The following is a 21,297-nucleotide window of genomic DNA, read 5'->3' as shown; positions in this document are numbered from 1 at the left end:
AATAATAATAATAATAATAATAATAATAATAATAAATGTCTGCCATAAATGACTTCAACTGTGTGTGTGGAAATGAGCGGGTTCCAGTGAAATTGTAGGTGGCTTTATGCATCTAATAACAAGAAACCCTCTTTTGAAAATGAGACTTGATTCAAACAACATCCCTGAGCCATAGCTGCCAACATTTCCCTTTTTTAAAGGAAAATTCCCTTATTCCGAATAGGATTCCTTGCCAGAAAAGGGAAAAGTTGACAGCTATGCCCTGAGCAATAGTACATCAGGTCCCTGGAATTTTGTGAGGGGAAGTAAAATGGCGGCTTTAGGCCGCAACCAGCACTATCCTGATAAGAGCGCTGTTTGTCTTGCCACTGTGATCCTCCCTGTGGCAACCCTTCCCAAATAAAATGCCTCACGCGCACCCACCAGCCACAAAGGTTGGAGGGGTGCTATGGGAGGGCGAGTGCTGTGTCTGCATGATGATAAAACTGGAGTCAGCCCAGTGTGCAAATCTGAGAAGATCCACAGATTGCACCACATGGCCTGCAAGACTTTTGAATTTGCTGTAAACTGAAGGTTTAGCAGGGCAATCCTCCACCAACATAGCTGTGTAACTTAAACTATATCCTAAGTGCTCTGGTGTGTGAGACAAGGGTGGTGGAAACTTTCATTTTGTGTCCTTCCACCAACCCCTGTGGGGTGAATTTTAGTTACACCCAGGGCATTTTTTTTCCAGCCGGAACTTGCCAGAACTTTGGTTCTGGTGTCTCTCAGGTGGGCGCCATTGCCATTATACAGAGAACAAGGGAGGCGTTCGTGGTGACTTACAGCACCTCTTTTTCTATATAAAAAAAGCATTGGTTACACCTGCATTTTGTGTGTGGTGTTATTAATTGCTTTGTAGGCAGGATTAATTAATAAAGAGCCAGGGGCGGATCTACTATGAAACTAAGAAAGCTAAAGTTTCAGGGCCGCTAATCCCAGAAGCAATTTTAGTCCGCATTACTTTTTCTTTTTTTTTATCGGTCTAGTAGACCCAATCTGAGTGTCACAACTCAAATTGTTTCTTTTGTTGTTGTATCTATTTCAACAATCCCAAAGTTTGAGAGTCGGTAGCACAGGTGTTGTCAAGGTGTGGCGAACTGCCGAGGAACAACCTTATTGAAGAAGTCAACAGGGATTACCCAGATCTTGTTGCTAGTTGCAAAGGGCCCCCCATAACAGTTCAAGCTTCAGGGACCCCAAAATGTAGGTCCGCCACTGGTACAGGGAGCTGTTTTATCTTCCTCCCCAGACCCAACCCACTCTTTCGCTGGCCCGACACACACCTTTTCTGCCCTTCGCACTGAGGTAACTTCTGGCAACTTCTTCTGCCTTCCCTCAGTTAGGGTAAGTAGATACACCATGGTAAGGAATTTGTGTTGGCTTAAGGTCATCTTTTTAATATTTATTTATTTATTATTTTTTCGTTCTTTTATTTATATTTTATACATTTATTTACATTGTACACATTCTTTTTATTTTTTTTTTAAATATTTTGACAAAGTAATAATCATGAGTAAATAAGAAGAAAAATGTGCACCTCTCCACCGAGACCATTCCATTGTAACTATCTAACCTTAAAGTAATTTTAACCTTTGTTGGAAGCCGCCTAGAGTGGCTGGGGAAACCCAGCCAGATGGGCGGGGTATAAATAATAAATTATTATTATTATTATTATTATTATTACTTAAGGTTTAAGGTCATGCCACATTCTACCCTCTCCCAACCTCCATATTTTGGCACTAGGATTGCATTGTAAAGCTGCAGTCCTAATCCCACTGAATAAGCCCCAACAATTTCAGTTCAACGTACTTCTGATGGTCTTCATGTTCAGAGCATAAGCAAATCCTGCTTGAATGATGTCAAAGTTTCATATAGTTCACCGTTCTGTTTCCAGTGTGGACTTTCCAGATCATTCTGGAAAATGTCTGTGTCTCTCAATCTGCTCATCTTTCTCTTTCTTTCTTTCTTTCTTTCTTTCTTTCTTTCTTTCTTTCTTTCTTTCATCTATCTATCTATCTATCTATCTATCTATCTATCTATCTGAAAATATCTTCAATCAGTCTGTCCGTCTGCCCTGGCCCTTTCCTGTTTTTGCTTCTTTGTGTAAGAAAAATGTAGTTTCATGCATGTCATTCCACAGACCTGGGTAATTCCACCCCCCACCAAATACCAGACCAACTTGGGAGGTTTCTCTGTTCCTTCTGTGAGTTGCTGTTTGCATTGTGTTCCCAGCAGCACTTGAGTGACACCTTGTGGTTGATCATAAACATTTCAACAATGGCCCTTTCTTTTCCAGTCAATCAGAAGTGCTTTCAATAAGTGTGCATGGTGGGAACATTGTTTGAAGGGTTACTGCTTCCATGTGTACATGCAGCAACTCCCTGTGGACATTCTATGAGGATATGTCCTAGCTAGAACTGGTATTACCCCATATTGGGGAACACATTGGATGTAGCCTACCTTGATTTCAGCAAGGCATTTGACAAGGTGCCCCATGATATTCTTGTAAAGAAGCTAGTAAAATGTGGAGTTGACTATGCTACCACTCAGTGGATTTGTAACTGGCTGACTGACTGAACCAAAGGGTGCGCATCAATGGTTCCTCTTCATCCTGGAGAAGAGTGACTAGTGGGGTGCCACAGGGTTCTGCCTTGGGCCCGGTCTTATTCAACATCTTTATCAATGACTTGGATGATGGACTCAAGGGCATCCTGATCAAATTTGCAGATGACACCAAACTGGGAGGGGTGGCTAACACCCCAGAGGACAGGATCACACTTCAAAACGACCTTGACAGATTAGAGAACTGGGCCAAAACAAACAAGATGAATTTTAACAGGGAGAAATGTAAAGTATTGCACTTGGGCAAAAAAAATGAGTGGGTGACACCTGGCTTGAGAGCAGTACATGTGAAAAGGATCTAGGAGTCTTGGTTGACCACAAACTTGACATGAGCCAACAGTGTGACGCGGCAGCTAAAAAAGCCAATGCAATTCTGGGCTGCATCAATAGGAGTATAGCATCTAGATCAAAGGAAATAATAGTGCCACTGTATTCTGCTCTGGTCAGACCTCACCTGGAGTACTGTATCCAGTTCTGGGCACCACAGTTCAAGAAGGACACTGACAAACTGGAACGTGTCCAGAGGAGGGCAACCAAAATGGTCAAAGGCCTGGAAACGATGCCTTATGAGGAACGGCTAAGGGAGCTGGGCATGTTTAGCCTGGAGAAGATGAGGTTAAGGGGTGATATGATAGCCATGTTCAAATATATAAAAGGATGTCACATAGAGGAGGGAGTAAGGTTGTTTTCTGCTGCTCCAGAGAAGCGGACACGGAGCAATGGTTCCAAATTTCAAGAAAAAAGATTCCACCTAAACATTAGGAAGAACTTCCTGACAGTAAGAGCTGTTCGACAGTGGAATTTGCTGCCAAGGAGTGTGGTGGAGTCTCCTTCTTTGGAGGTCTTTAAGCAGAGGCTTGACAACCATATGTCAGGAGTGCTCTGATGGTGTTTCCTGCTTGGCAGGGGGTTGGACTCGATGGCCCTTGTGGTCTCTTCCAACTCTAGGATTCTATGATTCTATGATTCCTTGAATGACTCTTAACGGTAACAGCAGCGATAAGACAGCTGTGCCCTTCAGATGCTGTTGGACCCCAACTCCCATGAAGCTCAACCAGCATGGTCATTGGTGATGCATGATGGGAGTTGGAGTCCAACAACATCTAGGAGATCATAGCTGGGTTACAGCTTTAATGCATCTTAGGGATAGGGATGTGTGTGTGTGTGTTTTGGATCCCCATATTTTAATCCAGAGAGGATGTATTTTTATATGCATTGCAGGGGGGTTGGACTAGATGATCCTTGGGGTGCCTTCCAGCTCTCCAGTTATATGATTCTATGAAACATTACACCCTGGTCCAGATAAGCAATGAGCAACAGCACACTGAGCACAGAAAATCGCAATAATGCCAATAGTAATAGTAGTAGTCGTAATTTTTATACCCTGCCCATCTGGCTTGGTTGCCCCTGCCACTCTGGGAGGCTTATTATGTTTATAAAAACATAATAAAACATGAAAATATTGTCCTGAGAAAGATCTAACCGTGTTGTGATATTTACAGGAAATTAGGGATTTCATTTTTCGCTAAATGTCAAATACCTTTTAATATATAGCAGCAAACTGAACCTCAGGGAAAAGTTACAGGGAAACATTGTATAGGAATAAGAATGGATTTTCTACTGGTGTTCTTTTTACTTCTTCTGCCAGTAATTTTTTTGACAAAGGGCTATATAACTTGGCTCTTTGACTAATCTTCCCAAAACAACCACAGTGTCTCAGTCTTTTGAATGACTGCTCCAGACAGGTTTCATTTTATTTTCTCCATCCTTCCCCCCTAAGAAGTCTACTAAAGTAATTAGTTTCTTTTTCTCTTATCACCTGGAAAAGAATACAGTATCTCTGCATATAAGTAGGTATGGAAGATTGCATAGAAGTTTTAATTTCCTGCAAGCAATATTTCATGGTGTGCTGGCAGGCTTAGCTGTGTTTGATCTGTTGGTGAATATATATATTTTTTATTAAGGCACTGCAGGAAGCATAGATCTAACTTTGCCATTGTACTAAGGTGTATTAGAGGAATGACATTTATAACCTGGGAGTTTCTGAAGTGTTATAAGGTCATAAAATAGAAGAGAACCACTCTATTGTGGGTGTGTAGGCGATGTGAGTGCGCAGCCAACATCCCAGTTATCTAGTGAGGCTTTGTAAAGGGACACAAAGATTGATAGAGATGGGAAGTTGTCATCTATAATTTAATCTACTGAGTCTATTTTGAAAAGTTGTTTGTTCATTATGCACTTGGACACCTCTTTTAAGATATCTTCACCAAATTTTGTGTGATGGTTCCTGAGATCAAGGAGCAAGTTTTCATCTAGTCATGGCTACATCTGGGCACAATTTTGAATCCAGATGGCAGACTGAATATTTTAAAAATGCACTGATCGATGGCAAAACTACACTGCTTATTTTGGTTTCTTTGAACTCAAATTCTCTAGTAATGTAGCTGCTAGTGTATAATTCAAGTTCTGGAGCCTAATACTCATTTTTGAAATAAATGCCAAGGGCATTTGAAGTCAAAAGCATTGTAGGGATAAAACAGAGACAAGCAGCTTGCTGCTCTATAGCCTCATGTGACCTTTGGTCCGATTCCGTCTGGTGTTAAGGATGGAATGTGGGGAAAGTGGGCGAGAGAGAAACGTAATGGACCTACCCATCTTTGGCACTGGGCTTGGCACTTTTGACTCTGGCATCACCAGTTTGTGGTACTTCCAGATTACCAGAAGAAGAAGAAGAAGAAGAAGAAGAAGAAGAAGAAGAAGAAGAAGAAGAAGAAGTTGGATTTATACCCTCACCCATTCAGCTGGGTTTCCCTAGCCACTCTGGGCGGCTCCCAACAGATTAAAAACAGAATAAAGGTTGCTCTCTCCTGTAATACATTATTGAAAGCAGTTCACCCTCACAAAGCTACAATTCCCAGGGTTCCTAGGAATGAAGGATTGATAATTAAACCACTCTGAGAATCATAGCGCTGTGAGACGCCTCCTAACAACTCTCAGCGCCTTTTACAAACTATAGATTCCAGAATTCATTCTGAAAAGTCATGACTGTCAAAGTGGTATAGGATTGTTTTAAATGCATAGCATGGGTATAGCCAGTGTCTTTCTTACAACTACTTAGGCTGCAATCTGATACCTTCCTACCTGGGAGTAAGAAGTTACTTCTGAGCAGACATAGCCTTGCCCTGTTACTGAGTTTCTGTTTGAGATGAGGTTTGAACCCACACTGCACAACTGCAGTTCTGTTGGGTAGGTAGAAAACATATCTTTATTTTTCTTTTCTCCACTTAGAAAGAGTTCTCTGATCAATCATCTCTTTAAAGAGAGAAACCTTGGGCTTCTGAAACATAGTGTATACTTTCATGTGCAAGCAATTGTTCAACATCGCACATGAAAACGGCTGGTGCTAAATTGAAGTGCTCAGCTAGTGCCATTTTCTGCCTCTCAGCTCACCCAAAGCTCTTGCAAAGCAGAATCTGTCACCTCAAGTGCTCTTGCTTGTGGAAAGCTTCTATTCACCAAGGACGCCATCCACGCACAATGAGATCATGGGATGAAAACAAAGCCACATCCAGGGATTCTAGTTCAAAGGCTTCCTACAGCTTACTGGGGAAGAGCTATAGCTCAGTGGCAGATAATTTGCTTTGCATGCAGACGGTCCTGGGTTCAATACACTGTTTTCTTTTGCTCATAGCTCTTGATTCAAGCAATAACATGTTTTTGTGGCTCTTCAAGTCAAAGCTTCTTTCAAGATCTTAAAGGTTTATCCCCCTATTTGGGGCATTGCTGCTTAGAATATGTTGGCATCAGTCTGTCTCGAGAGACAATGGTTTGCACCTCTGGGGATGAAGTCAAGCCACTATGTTAGCAGGACCAAAGTGACCTCCTTGGGGCACAAGCCTGGGCAGTGTGTATGGAGATCATGGGCTGCCCTTGCGGGTGTGGTCGAAAGGAAAGCAGAGCAAGACGTTTAGCACCAGCTTGGCTGCAGGAGTTGTCAGAGTACAAGTTGCCATCCAACCGTCCTAGGGACGCCACTCCGGATTTGTGTAGCATTTAGTCGTTAGCCATTTCTTCTCCCGAAGATATCCTGCAAGGCAGCGGAGGTTTCAGATCACAGTTTTCCTTCTCTCCTACCTGCCCCTCGCTTCCCTCTACAGCATGTACAGAATCCGCCTTCTTGACATTGAACCAACTATTGGTTAAATCGCTGGTGGCAACTATTGGTTAAATCTCAGGAGTCACCAAGTCAAGTAAAACTATTCCAGCAGTCTCAACCACATTTTATCCAACCACCAGCTTTACTGTGTATCGTGGGTACATCTATAACTATTCAAAACTATCTAGTTTTCTTAGGCCATATTGCCAATATGCAGGAAAAGGTCACACTACCAGATTCAGCATCCACTGACGAAGGGTGTGGGCTGCTCATTCATATAGTACATAAAGCAGGTGGCACCGCGGGAAGGTAAATTTAACCCATACCATGAAAGGCTTGGAGGACACACAAGCCAGGAAGATGATATTGCTGGACTACAACTTATACCACCCCCAGTCAGAATGGCAAATAGGGATGAAGGGAGTTGGAATCCAATGTCTGAAGGGTCACAGGTTCCCCCATCCCTGGACTAAACCACATTTAGCCACACTATCCACAGACACTCTTTGATTGAACAGGTGGGAGAAAAGCAACTGCAAGATTTTTGGCATTGAACAATGAGCCCCTTATTAATGAATAATACCATGTCCCATTTTAATCTTCTTTTAAGGAAGCTGCTTTTCCCTGCGCAACTGCATTTAAGGCATGCTAATTCTTAATCAGGTCAGCTTTCCGAGACTCCAACATCATATTCCCATATTAAAAATGAATGAAGGAGACAAGATGCTGCTTTTTCTCTCCGGGTTCAGGGAAGACTACCACAGCAACTAAGTCAATCGAGCTTTTAAGTCACTGAAAATAAAAGGGACTGTAAAGGGGAATCTTCTTGCATAATATGTGCCATTTAGTCAGAATTAGGGAAGGGGAGAGAGAAATTCACCCTGGTTCCCACATAAAGGGAAATCTACTTGCACATTCTGAAACAATACGTGCACTGAAACATAGCCATCTTCTTGAAGAATCATAGAATTGTAGAGACTGTTAGATAAAGGAAGGAAGTTTCTCAGGTGTGTTTGCCCCCCAAACCCCAGTGAAAGACCTTTGAGGAAGGATTGAGGCAGAGTAGCAGAGCACCTTCATTGCATGCAGGAAGGTTAAGTCCCCAGCATTTCCTGCCTGCCTGAAATATTGGACAGCTGCTGCCAGTCAGTGTGGAAAATACTGAACTAGGGGATCAATGATCTGACTCAGTATCAGGAAGCTTCCTTGGAATACAAAACATGAACTCTCTCTCCATTTCACATCCCATACTTCCCACCATGCAAATCTTAACATTCTCCTTGTGCCTAATTACAAATTAATTACCAGATGCATGATTAAGCTGTTCATATTTCAGATGCTTAAAAAGCAAGCATGCCCTCCCATTCTCTCTGCTTGAGATCCCAATTGTGCCCTTGGCAGCTCTCAAATGCAATTGACTCAGGGATGGTTCTACAAACACTATTGAATAGATATCTCCAAACAAAGAAAAAAGTAGAGAGCAAGAACACTTTGCACAAAGGTATAATTTAACTGATGTATGAGAGAAAGAGCATGTGAGAGAGGGAGGGAGGGAGAACTTTCCCCCTTTCAGCTGTTCCACTGAAGAAACACGGGTCCTACACTCATCTCCATTACCCTAGGAATAGGATACCTTAATCTGCAATTACTGTGTTGCCAGATAATTGTAATTGTTGAAGGGTACTCTTGCAATGGAACCACCAAAGAACGACTGTTTCTGTGCTGAATGCTTAAAGCTGTAATCTGAATCACACTTACCTGTAAATCCCATTGGATTCAGTGGGATTCACCTCAGAGCAGGGATGGGGAGAGGTTCAATTCAGTCCACATTTAAAGGTTGTTGTTGTTGTTGTTGTTTAGTCATTTAGTCATGTCCGACTCTTCGTGACCCCATGGACCAGAGCACGCCAAGCACTCCTGTCTTCCACTGCCTCCCTCAGTTTGGTCAGACTCATGTTTGTGGCTTCGAGAACACCATCCAACCATCTCGTCCTCTGTCATCCCCTTCTCCTTGTGCCCTCAATCTTTCCCAACATCAGGGTCTTTTCCAGAGAGTCTTCTCTTCTCATGAGGTGGCCAAAGTATTGGAGCCTCAGCTTCACAATCTGTCCTTCCAGTGAGCACTCAGGGCTGATTTCCTTCAGAATGGATGCGTTTGATCTTCTTGCAGTCCACGGGGCTCTCAAGAGTCTCCACCAGCACCATAATTTAAAAGCATCCATTCTTCGGCGATCAGCCTTCTTTATGGTCCAGCTCTCACTTCCATACATCACTACTGGGAAAACCATGGCTTTAACTATACGGACCTTTGTTGGCAAGGTGATGTCTCTGCTTTTTAATATGTTGTCTAGGTTTGTCATCGCCTTTCTCCCAAGGAGCAGGCGTCTTTTAATTTTGTGACTGCTGTCACCATCTGCAGTGATCATGGAGCCCAAGAAAGTAAAATCTCTCACTGCCTCCATTTCTTCCCCTTCTATTTGCCAAGAGGTGATGGGCCCAGTGACATTTAAAGGTGAACCCACCTTATTTTCAGTTCTGAAACAATACACAGCCCTTCTTCAAATTTTTCACTTCCAATTTTTGCAAGGCAGTTCTCCAGCAAAGTAATGGGTGCAAAAATGCATGTGCTAGGGTAAAGTTGCATATATATAAAGATATGGGTGAAAATAACCTACCAAAGTGCATTATAGAATCATCTAGTCCCACCCTTGCAATGCAGGAAACTTTTGCCCAACGTGAGGCTTGAACCTACAATCATGTGTTTAAGGGTCTCAGGCTCTACCAACTGAGCTATCCTTGCCTTGCAAAAGAGGCATATTAGGCAATATTCTGTGCAAGCAAGCATTTATTAGGAGAAATCCATTGTTTTATTTTCACAAGAATATTAAAAATAAATCAATCACTGACTGATGTGGACATGTGGAGAGCTGAACTTAAGCGTAAAAAGAGGAAAAACTAAAAATTACAGATTAACCCATCTGTCCTTTTGAGTAACTGTATAGGACTGCAATGTTAAGCCTCTTGTAGCTTTATTGGAAAAGATGAACTGCTTTAATCACTGAGTAGTGGAGAGGTGCTTAAGGACACCCTGTGGGAACATTACAAACCATTATCCAATAGTTATCAAATACTATGTATCTGATTGCCAGTATTTTTAACTATTGTTCCTTGAGTTTGTGTTGTTTCAATTCGACGACAAAGCTTCCCTTTCTTATTCCCTGCTTTTCAGCAATATGTCTGCTCTTGCATGATGCAGTTGAAGTGATGCGGTTTCCTTTTGCTAGGCAAGTAAGGACAAACTGTTATGGCTGTGGTTTTCCTGGGAGGAAAAACTGCTAAAGTGACATCAGACCGTGACCCTAATCCCAGTTATGGACCGCTTCAATCGCAGCTTCTGGCTGGAAGATGCACACTCTTCCTAGCAGATGCCACTGTTGCTATGAAATGACTAAACAGGTAGCAACCTTGAAAACTGCCCTCTTGCCCCCAACAGAAGAGTCAGAATGGGAGGGGGAGGGATTAGAAAATAGCAACTGCCATTATAATGTGTGGGTGAGGTCAATTGTCTTCACACCCTGCTTTAACCTAGTTGGACACTGCAAGATACGGGATGCTGGTCATGATGGGCTACAGATCAGGCCTGACAAGCACAGCAAATCAGTTCTTGCCCCCATGAAGCAGTTGTTGACAGGGCCTTGCAGAGCCAGGCAGAGGCCCGGACCAGGTAGATAATGTGCCCTCCCCTTTTTTTACCCTGGGGATAACTGAAGTCTTATAAATAAGTAAGTATATAAATAATTTTCACAAAAGTTATGCTGACAAATAATTGTCTAAATTATGACTTTGCACCTCCACATTCGCCCCAGTGCATCCCCTGCGATTGTGTATATGCTGACCGAGGCCCCCTGTGGTCCATATGCCCCACCCCCCTCTGTCTGGGCCTGGTTGTTGAGACTGAAGGTCCCTGCCTCCCCTCAGCTGCCTAAGTCCCCTCCTCCCAAGCGTGTTTCCCAAGCAACCAGAGACTGTGCCTGCATGCCTGCCTTTGCTCCTGCTGCTTCATGCCTCTCCTGGTTCTGGGAGACCAGGGGGAGGAAAGCTCGTCACAGCGGGGGGGGGGGGGAGACACCTGTGACTCATCACCAGCCTGACTCTTCTCTGCCTCTTGGCCTCCCTCCTCCCACTCTCCCTCTTCTGCTTCTGGATTTCTCTCTCTCTCAGCTCACTAAGCCCTGTCACCTCTTCAGTTTCCAAGACCTCCTCCTCCCAGTTTGCTCCCTCTTCTCCCTCTGACGCCTCATCCTCATTCCATCACCAATCCCCGGGCTCTGAGCCTCCTTCCCTTGGGGCTTCCCCAGCTTGTTTCTTCCCCCATTCCTTTGCATCCAATCGGTCGATGGCAGGTAGGTAGAGCTAGAGACAAAAGCAAGCAGAGCAATGGATGTCAATTTTACCTTTGTACGGTAGGCTACTTTCTACAGCCCTCTCTGCCGTCCAGCAGGCAAGGAAGAGCCATTATCAGAGTTCAAGAACACATGTCAGCAGGGAGACAAGAAGAGCTGAAGCAATGCTGGCGAGGGGTGTGGCCTGGAGGAATATAGGGTGGCTGAGGAAGGAATGTGCTTGGGGTCTCTTCCCAAGGGCCAGAGAGAGAGAGAGAGAGAGAGAGAGGTCTAGAGGGCCACATATGCTCCCTCCAGGCCTGCCTGAAGGGAGCTGGGCATGTTTAGCCTGGAGAAGAGGAGGTTAAGGGGTGATATGATAGCCATGTTCAAATATATAAAAGGATGCCACATAGAGGGAGAAAGGTTGTTTTCTGCTGCTCCAGAGAAGTGGACACGGAGCAATGGATCCAAACTACAAGAAAGAAGATTCCACCTAAACATTAGGAAGAACTTCCTGACAGTAAGAGCTGTTCGACAGTGGAATTTGCTGCCAAGGAATGTGGTGGAGTCTCCTTCTTTGGAGGTCTTTAAGCAGAGGCTTGACAACCATATGTCAGGAGTGCTCTGATGGTGTTTCCTGCTTGGCAGGGGGTTGGACTCGAAGGCCCTTGTGGTCTCTTCCAACTCTATGATTCTATGATTCTTGTCATAAGAGGAAAGTCTGGAAACTGGAAACAGAAATGCAGAGGTTGTCATGATATACTTGAGCAACAAATGACCCCCTCACCCCTCCTCTTCGAGTCAAGGTGCATAGTGTCCAAGGCCAACCATGGTATTTTGGCACCTGAGGCAGAAAAAACCACAAACTTCTCTCCCCAGCAGTAAAAATACAATGGCAAGTGATAACTGACAATTGGGTGCCTTTGCAGAGCACCCAGAGTCTGTTGCCCAAGGCTACTGTCTCACTCTGCCCACTGATGGGGCCAGTGCTATCTATTACATTCAGAAAAAAAGGAAGGTTTTTCAGATGGGCTTGTTTAGATGTTGCATGTTGCCACCCCATAGGGAGATAAGACTGCAAACCTGTCTTAAACATTTTCACAAAACAGCATTTCTCTTTCTCGTCAGCTGGATCCTGTGCAATAGCTCCTATAATTGCAGTTATAAAACTGTAATCCTCCTCAGAGTGAACATGGTGTTTAGATTTGGGAGTTGGAGGTGGGTGGGGAGGAGAACTGCACCGCGTGCTAGACAGCAAATAGCTGAAGATAAAACACAAAGCCTGCAAAAAATGAAAGATGAATGTGAGATGCCTACAAGCTCTCCGGGGTCTTTTAAGAACAGCCAATGCCGAGCGAAAAGTACTGCTCGTGATTAACATATTCCTGAAAAGTTATTCAGCACCTCTCTCGCCTTTCTATATTTATTTGACACAAACAAATACTACCTTCCCTCAAGGATTCCTACTACTGAATTCTAACCCAAGACATAATTTATCTAAGACATCTGAAGCCTAACCCCAGATATAATTTATTTATGACATCACAGAATCATAGAGTTGGAAGGGACCCAAGGGTCATCTAGTCCAGCCCCCTACATACATGGTTGTTATGGAGGAAGCCTTGTTGCAGCGGAGGAAATGAAGCCCTCAAAGAGGAAAACCACCAAAGACAACAACCAGCTGGATTAAGGATTTAAGTGCAATACAAAATTAGAAGAATCTTTTTTTAAAAAAAATGCTAAGAAGTAGTACACAGGATAGCTAAGAACCATTTGGCCTGTCTGACAACCCACAGATATTTCCATTCTTGACTAATAACAATTCAATTTTGGAAGTCCAATTTTTGGAAGTCCAGAAAATCCAGTGATGTCTAACGTCAATAATGGCTGGCTTCTGGGCCTATTTCCGTAAGATCTGAATTAGGAGCCCAACCAAATGTGAATTTCGAATCCCCACGATGGGGTGAGCTCCCGTTGCTCGGTCCCTGCTCCTGCCAACCTAGCAGTTCGAAAGCACAAAGCGTAAGTAGATAAATAGGTACTGCTCTGGCGGGAAGGTAAACAGCGTTTCCATGCGCTGCTCTGGTTTGCCAGAAGCTGCTTAGTCATGCTGGGCACATGGCTCCCTCAGCCAGTAAAGCAAGATGAGAGCCACAACCCCAGAGTCGTCTGCGACTGGACCTAATGGTCAGGGGTCCCTTTACCTTGTAGTCTTTACAAGTTATTTGCATGTTAATAGTGTGATGGAGTGGCTGGAATGTTGGGACCAAGACCTGGGAGACCAGGGTTCAAATTCCCACTTGGTCATGAAGCTCAGTAGGTGACCTTGGGCCTGTCATCAATTGTCAGACAAACCTACCTCACAGGGTTCTTGTGAGGATAATATGTCTGGAGCTCCTTGGAGGAAAGGTGGGCTATAAATGCCATAATCAACATAACTGAATGACTAAATGAATGAATTCACAACTGTGGCATCAAGCCTGTAATTTCCCACTGCTGGTAATTGTATCAAGCTCTTCAGGTAGGGCTGGATAGCTCAGTTGGCTGGAGCGTGGTTTTGATAATGCCAATGTTGCAGGTTCGACAGCTGCATATTTCTGCATTGCAGTGGGGTTAAATTAGATGATCCTCCAACTGATTCTTTGAAAAGGTAGCAAACATCCAAAATCTGTAATATTAATGACACATTCACATATCAGTAGTTTTAAGAACTCTTGTGAAAAAGGAGCCTCTGCCCCCCTCAAATAGGGCCTTCCACAAGACTATTTATTTATTCAATGTTCTTCAAATAATCTGGCCAATGGGACGTAGTCCAAACAGTTTGAGGGACCTATTTATGCCCATGCACATGACCCAGAGCTTCCTCTTTCGACGTGTGCATTTGGAACACCCGCCCACCTCTCCCTACTTTTAGGGCTTTGCGCTTGACCTTGCTGTGCCGTCGTGTGCCGTCTGTCATTGGGACAGGGGCATGGCAGGAATTTACCCCACTTGGCTGCTTGGCTGTTGCCATTTGGGTTTTGCCTGCCATGTAGCAAAATTTCACAACTTGTAAGGTTGCGGATAGGCTCTGGTTCAGGTGATAGGGATAGGAGAACACTCTCGCCATCCCTATGTGAAGGGTATTCCGTTAAAGGAATCCAGGGGCTTGATGGTATGGTCAACCCCTGAGAGGGGGTTGTGCCTGTGCCTGAGCCCAGGGGCACATTTGGGTGGTGGAGTTAGCCCGTTCCCGGCTTTCCACTTATTCAGGTGTTCACCCTTGGCTGACCTATGCTGGAACCCTGGATCAGCGCTACCTGCATGGCAGGGAGCTAGTCGAACCAGAGCCTATGCAACCAGTCACTTTCTGTAATCAGTAAAGTTGTGACATAAATTCTGCCAAAAACCAAAATTTGAGTCATGTGTGAATTTATATGGGGGGGAGGGAGGTTTCTGGGTCTGAACACACAATTAAAATGTTATTTGCCTAAAGCCAAAATGACGCCAGAGTAGGTCCCTGCCACCACGAATGTCCTCCACAAACCTGGCTGTCATCCATCATATTTCTGAGGACTTTAGCAATCCTTCTTGATTGATATTAGACCCATTTCTGTGGAGGTCAGTTTACTACAAAGCTATCTGGCTAGCCACCCGTGGGGGAAAACGGTTGATCATAGGTTATAAAACGCAGTACAAACAGGACAGTACATTCTTGCTCCCGCAAATGCAGTTTGCTTGCAACTGTTTGCCTCTATGAAGATCAAGGACAGTTTAGGCTTCCGCTCATCTACAAAAGAGATCAAACAATCCTGAACATGTGCCCACAGAAAAGAGAGAGGGAAACCGTTGTAGGTCTCGGAAATTCAGTGCAAAATAAAAGCATTAACTATGAAAAGATTCTCCAGCAGTTCAGAAGGATGTGAGCGATGCCTTTCTGACCGGTTTTTGTGTTCAGAGGTTTTTCATTGCATTTGTCCTTCAACCCGGCGCTTTAAGAATCAATTCAAATTCTTGAATGTCAAATATCGACATTCCAGGGCCAGCAATAACTGTTCTAACTTAGCCGCAGCTCCTGAACTGTTGAATGCAATGACATGAGAGGAAAGGGAGGGTTTTCATTTTCATGCGCCTTTCTATTTTTATATCTGTGGAATTGTTTCCAACCGGACTGTCACTGGGCAATCTTTACACTGCACAATGTTGTCAAAGGATCTGCCAGTCCTTTTGTTTGCAGCACACTATAATCCAGGAGGTTTTTCAGACAGCCTTCATTTAATATGTAGGCTAATGTATTATAGCCATTTAGAGGGGGGAAGCCAGTGGTGCAAGAAGGCAGGACTTGCGGACAGATATACAGGGTCCCCCCAAAAAACATGAGCAGAAGGGCCCCTCAATCTGGCAACGAAATAATACACATTGCCATTTAAAGAGTGTTGGCAGTGTGAAAACATTTAGGTCAGAAGACTGGGGAACCCTTTGCATTGATTCCCCTCAAAACATAGCAGCAGCAGCAGCAACAGCAACAACAACAAAATTATTATTTATATTCCATCCATCTGGCTGGGTTGACCCAGCCACTCTGAGCGGCTTCCAACACATATAAAAACAGGATACAACAGCAAACATGAAAAACCTCCCAATACACGGCTGCCTTCAAATGTCCTCTAAAAGTTGTATAGTTATTTATCTCCTTGACATCTGCTGGGAGGTGCATTCCACAGGGAGGGTGCCACCACCGAAAAGGCATACCTCCAACATTTCTCTGATGAAAATAGGCACATACCATTCCATAATGATAATTTTACTATTTATAGTTTCAGTGTATCTGAAGAAGTGTGCATGCACACGAAAGCTCATACCAAGAACTAACTTAGTTGGTCTTTAAGGTGCTACTGGAAGGAATTTTTTTATTTTGTTTTTACTATTTATAACCAACACATCTTACTAGGTTGCCCCAGTCACTCTGGGCAGCTTCCAACATATATAAAAACATAATAAAACATTAAACATTTTAAAAAACTTCCCTATATAGGATTGCCTTCAGAAAGCTCGGGGGCCACTCCCCCATGTTCCTAGTTTTCAAACTGATCAGTTCTCTCTCTCTCTCTCTCTCTCTCTCTCTCACACACACACACACACACACACACACAACTTAAAAGGTTCCCTGTATAAAAACTTTTGGATGGAGCTGGCTGACACTTGCAGACTTCTTAGTCCATTCTTGAGGGGATCCTTTGCCTGCAAACATCATCCATATATGTGAAAGGGAAAATAGTTATACTCAGTGGTATTTTTCTAGAAAAAGAGGTGCCAGAAACTCCTCGCCACAAACTCCTCTCTTGTTCTCTTATCACAAGGTGAAAGGTGCCGGAAGTAAGTTCTGGTGAGTTTCGGCTGGAAACTGCCCACCCCCCCCCCCGCCCAGTTATACCAGTTTTAAGTTAGAATTGTTACTGGGGGCGAAAGTCAGACCTGAACAACAAATGGAATTAGAACAAGAGAGAGCAGATTCCAAATGCCACAAATAAAGATTCAAAGTGAACCTTTTGGTTGCTGCATACATCTCATATATATACATGGGGTGGTGGTGGTGGTGGTTGGGTGTCCATGGGATGGGGGGTTCCCATGTGGGCATGGACACTAATCCCATAGTCTTTGTTTTACCCTGCCCCCCTGGCCTGGATGAATATATCTTGATTGGTGGGGGAATGTGGAAGGAACGTTACTGGCCACCATCTGGGGTGTGAGAGCCCATAATAACTGTGGGCAGAAGGCCCTTCTGGATGAGAACCAGGGTGGAGTGTCTGCATTACTGACACGGACTGGTTGGACACAGAGGAATGGTGGAAGGAACCAACTGGGGAACCACCAACAGAACAAGGCTCAGAGCCTGGGAAATGGTGGTGGGAAACGATGGGTGGCCAGAGGGGGAAGACTGGGAAGAGGATGTGTCAGAAGCTGGAGAGGTGACAGGGTTTAGTGAGCAGGAAGCGTCTGTGGCAGAGAGATGTTCAGAATCAGAAGCTGAAGCAGGAGAGGAGGGAGGCCAAGAGGCAGAGATGGGTCTGGTTGGTGACCTCCCTCCCCTTTGGTTTCTCAGAACCAGAAGTGGCATGAAAAGGGCAGAGGAGAGGTTGGCATCAGGCAGGCACACTCTCTGATTACTTGGGGGAAAGCCCTGGAGAAGAGGGAACTTAGATGGATGTGGGGAGGTGGGAGCTTTCCGTCTTGGCAACTAATCCATGGGGAATGAGCTGCTGTGCTCCTTAGGCCTGACATTCCACCAAGTCTGTACTTACTAATAAAGAGTTTAGCTCCAACTTGCACAGTGTTTAGTGCCGGCTCAACAACTACTCTAGGTGAGAGGTGGTGTGAGGCCCTTGGATGTCTGAATGCATCCAAACTACCTGAATCCCAACTACTGGTATAATGTTGTCTATATTCGGTTAAAGGGCCTCAATACAATAGAGAAGGAGAAGACATTTTAATTAGATCTTAGATAACAATGAATAGTAAATAATCTACTTAGCCTTTCCCTGCCCGGCTCTGACAGCTTCATGAATAGATTCAGATCTGGAAATGCTTTCTCATCACAAATACGTTGAATAGGCAGGTGACATACTGCTTGATCCCAGAGCTCCTTGTGAGTCATGTGATGTGTGCATGGTGCCTTGGCTGACAATGAAAGCTTTCCAATTGATTCCAGTATCAAACTGGCTTGTGTAGTGATGCTCAAATTACAAGGGGCCTGGTGGAATCATTCAAAAAATAAAAAAATAAAATAACTAAACCTCCTTACTTTTCAAAGGGTTGGGAAACTTCAGGCCTGGGGGACATTTTTATACCTAGCCTGTGACCTGGATTTTGGTTCTGCTCAGCTGATTTCATAGTATCTTGGCAAGAATCCTACAAATGAAATCTGATTTCAAAAGGGTGGTTTGGAATTGTTCCACCTCAACCAGTTCTTAATGATGATGATGATGGTGGTGAGAAAAGCAAAGTTCATGTTGTTGCCACTTGGTGGCAGCCTGTCAATAGCTTTCTGTATATTCAAATGATGCTCTTGTTCAACAAACTCATAACTGCTGGATTCTTGGGGTGTGCGTGCGTTTGTGTGTGTAGAAATAGCAGACTTTAATAGTATACCTCTGAAGTTCATTGACAAGTGAGCTATAGGAAATCTCCAGAATTAGAAAAAAAAAATGGCATCTGAACAGAACATATACCGCTCAGTAAAACATGAATGTTACACCAAACCTCTCTGTAGTCAGAAGAGAGTATCCAGCACAGTAGTCCTTGCATTATGAAACACTCTCCCAGCAGCGGTGAGGCAGATGCCAACACTGTGCGGATTTTGGCGTGCTGTGAAGACGTTTTGATTTCAGCGAGCATTTTAGAAATGTTAATTTTGGGTTAGTCGTGCTTAATGCTCTGACATTTTATCTACGGCGCGTGCCATTCTGTCTTTTGCACATCATTCTGCTCTCACAGTGGTCAAGTGGATGCCTAGGGGAAGCCCACTATAGCATTCCGGTTCTGCTGCATCAGACTCCCTTAATGAAGACCTATGTTGCAAGTAAATAGTAAATAGTGGGATATGTCTGAGCTATGAACTGAGTCCAACTGGGCATACAGCCCTAGAAATAAAATCGTACTGGTTCATACGAAAGCTTCCTTAACCCCTTCACTTCAAAATAATATATATATGTACATTGGTTCAGATCCATGTAGAGTAATTTGTGGATGAATCCGAGTTCCCTTCTCCCTCCAGAAGGGAAAAATAACTGAAGAGTAGGCATATGGTATGTCTTTAATGTGATTGGCAGTCCACTGAGGGTAGAGATGGATAAATCTGTCAACTCTGTTTTTTCTCAGTTGCTCTACTTCAAGCTCATCACATTTGCACATCAAGTTGCGATTCTTTTTCAATAAGTCCTCATGAAAAGTATCTGCATTTTTAGTGTCCTTGTCTCCTAATATGCACATTGTTGCAAGCAATTTTCCTTAATAAAATGCATTCCTGTATGCTCTTTTGGCTAATATATGCATTTATAGACACACCCTCCCCTGATACACACATTTTGGACAGTTTTTAAAAAATAAATAGAGGAACAGCCTTCCACTATTTGGAAAAAGTCCATCTTGGTTCAAGTGTTGTTGTGGGAGCAATATAGACTAGCACTGTAATGCAAAGTATTTTCATCTGCAAAGTGCACTTGAGCAGTTCCTCATGACACAATTATTAAAATGTATATTAAAATGTGTTTGGGCAACTACAAATCAGGGAAGCTCATATTAAGATGCAAATCAAAGCAAGTTTGTGCCCCATCCCTAACTGAGGGTAATTCTGAAATGGCTGAGTATAATTCCCTTAGGATCCTATATCCTGAATATAGGAAGGATATTAACCAATTAAAAACAGACACATGGTGCGTGCCAAATTATTCTACTCCTATTCCTACAATGCAGGGGGTTGGACTACATGATCCTTGGGGTCCCTTCCAACTCTACAGTTCTATTATTCTATTGTCTGCATTGACTTTGCTTAGTAAAGTGATGCCCTTAAAGAAGAGGTGTACTGAAATGGACCTGGACCTAAATAAAAATTTATCGGCATCTAAGCTTGCATCATGGATGGAAAACCATCTCTTTTGCTCTTTATCAGATGCCAGCAATGGCATTATAGTTCTGAAGGCTACTGAAAGCTTTTTGTTATGAGGTCCAGAACATTTGTGTACATTGGTTCAGATCTGGAGGCCCAAAGGAGCAACATGCTTGCTCTGACTTTACCTATGTGGCATGTTGGCCGAGCATGTAGGCTACCTTCTCCTGTCATAGCAGGAAAGCAAAGGCTGGCATTGGTTTGTGAGCTCCATTGTTGGATAACCGTAATGTCCCAATCTTCATTGTATCATTAGCAGTAACAGAGGCAAATCTACGGGGTTAATTGGCTTCCTGGGAGTATTGACAGCCCCCCAGGCTGTAGGATAACATGCAGCAGCCATGGTGCTAAATTACTTTATGCTGTAAAAATATTGTCAGAATTAAGTATTAGCACAGTCACTCTTGCCAAAACTTTTGATGACTTTTGGAGGACTGATCCAGCCCACTATTTAAATAGCAAAATGAAATGTGACGTTCAAAACTGACATGTAATCAGCCTTCCTATTTCATGCTGTTGCTATCGGTTTCCTTGTTGCACTGACATTCCAAGAAGAGCTTTCGCTGCCTCAGAAATGTCAGTCATCATCAGAGCTTGTTATATTTTCACCGTAGGTGGTATTTTATCCACAAATAGTCTTATTTCCTTCAAAGAAACCCATCCTCCCTAACTCAGGTCAACATTACTAATCTGGTGACACAATTGGGTTCCCAAACTGTGGCTAATAAGTCATTTTACAATTTTTTATTGTTTTTCAGTTGGGGAGAAATTTGGGATTCTCCTCCTGCTTCTACAATGAGAGCTAATGTACTGCCCCCTCCCCTCGCAGAGCTACAATTCCCAGAACTTACTGGGAAGAGGGATCTACTGTTAACCACTCTGGGAATTGTAGTTCTGTGAGGGGAATAGGGGGGGTCTCCTAACAACTCTCAGCACCCGTAGCAAACTGCACTTCCCAGGATTCTTTGAGGGAAAGCCCTGACTGTTCAAAGCGGTACAATGCTGCTTTGAATGTACAGTGCAGATGGGCCTCTAGTTAGACTAGGGGTCAGCAAACTTTTTCAGCAGGGGGCCGGTCCACACCTTGTGAGGAGGCCAGACTATATTTTTTGGGTGGGAAAGGACAAATTCCTATGCCCCACAAATAACCCAGAGATGCATTTTAAATAAAAGCACATATTCTGTTGTTGTTGTTGTTGTTGTTGTTGTTGTTGTTGTTGTTGTTGTTGTTTAGTCGTTTAGTCGTGTCCGACTCTTTGTGACCCCATGGACCAGAGCACGCCAGGCACTCCTGTCTTCCCACAGTTTGGTCAAACTCATGTTTGTAGCTTCAAGAACACTGTCCAACCATCTCGTCCTTTGTCGTCCCCTTCTCCTTGTGCCCTCAACCTTTCCCAACATCAGGGTTTTTTCTAGGGAGTCTTCTCTTCTCAGAAGGTGGCCAAAGT

General features: G+C 43.7%; 1 protein-coding gene across 4 annotated transcripts in view; it reads left to right on the top strand.

Annotated features, from left to right (window-relative positions):
* The first annotated feature begins 380 nt into the window (after positions 1-380).
* CPNE4 (copine 4) overlaps positions 381-21,297 on the top strand; it is a 278,514-nt gene continuing 257,597 nt past the window's right edge. The window contains exon 1 of one of the 4 annotated variants that reach the window (XM_081882139.1): positions 381-1,386. The gene's annotated coding sequence lies outside the window, so the exon portion shown is untranslated. The remainder of the gene's footprint in view (positions 1,387-21,297) is intronic. The other 3 variants (XM_081882138.1, XM_081882135.1, XM_081882140.1) reach the window with 3 other exon arrangements.

The sequence above is a fragment of the Podarcis erhardii genome, assembly GCF_964252035.2.
Source record: "Podarcis erhardii genome assembly, chromosome: 12".
Lineage (NCBI taxonomy): Eukaryota > Metazoa > Chordata > Lepidosauria > Squamata > Lacertidae > Podarcis > Podarcis erhardii.
This window is presented reverse-complemented; position numbering and strand designations above follow the sequence as displayed.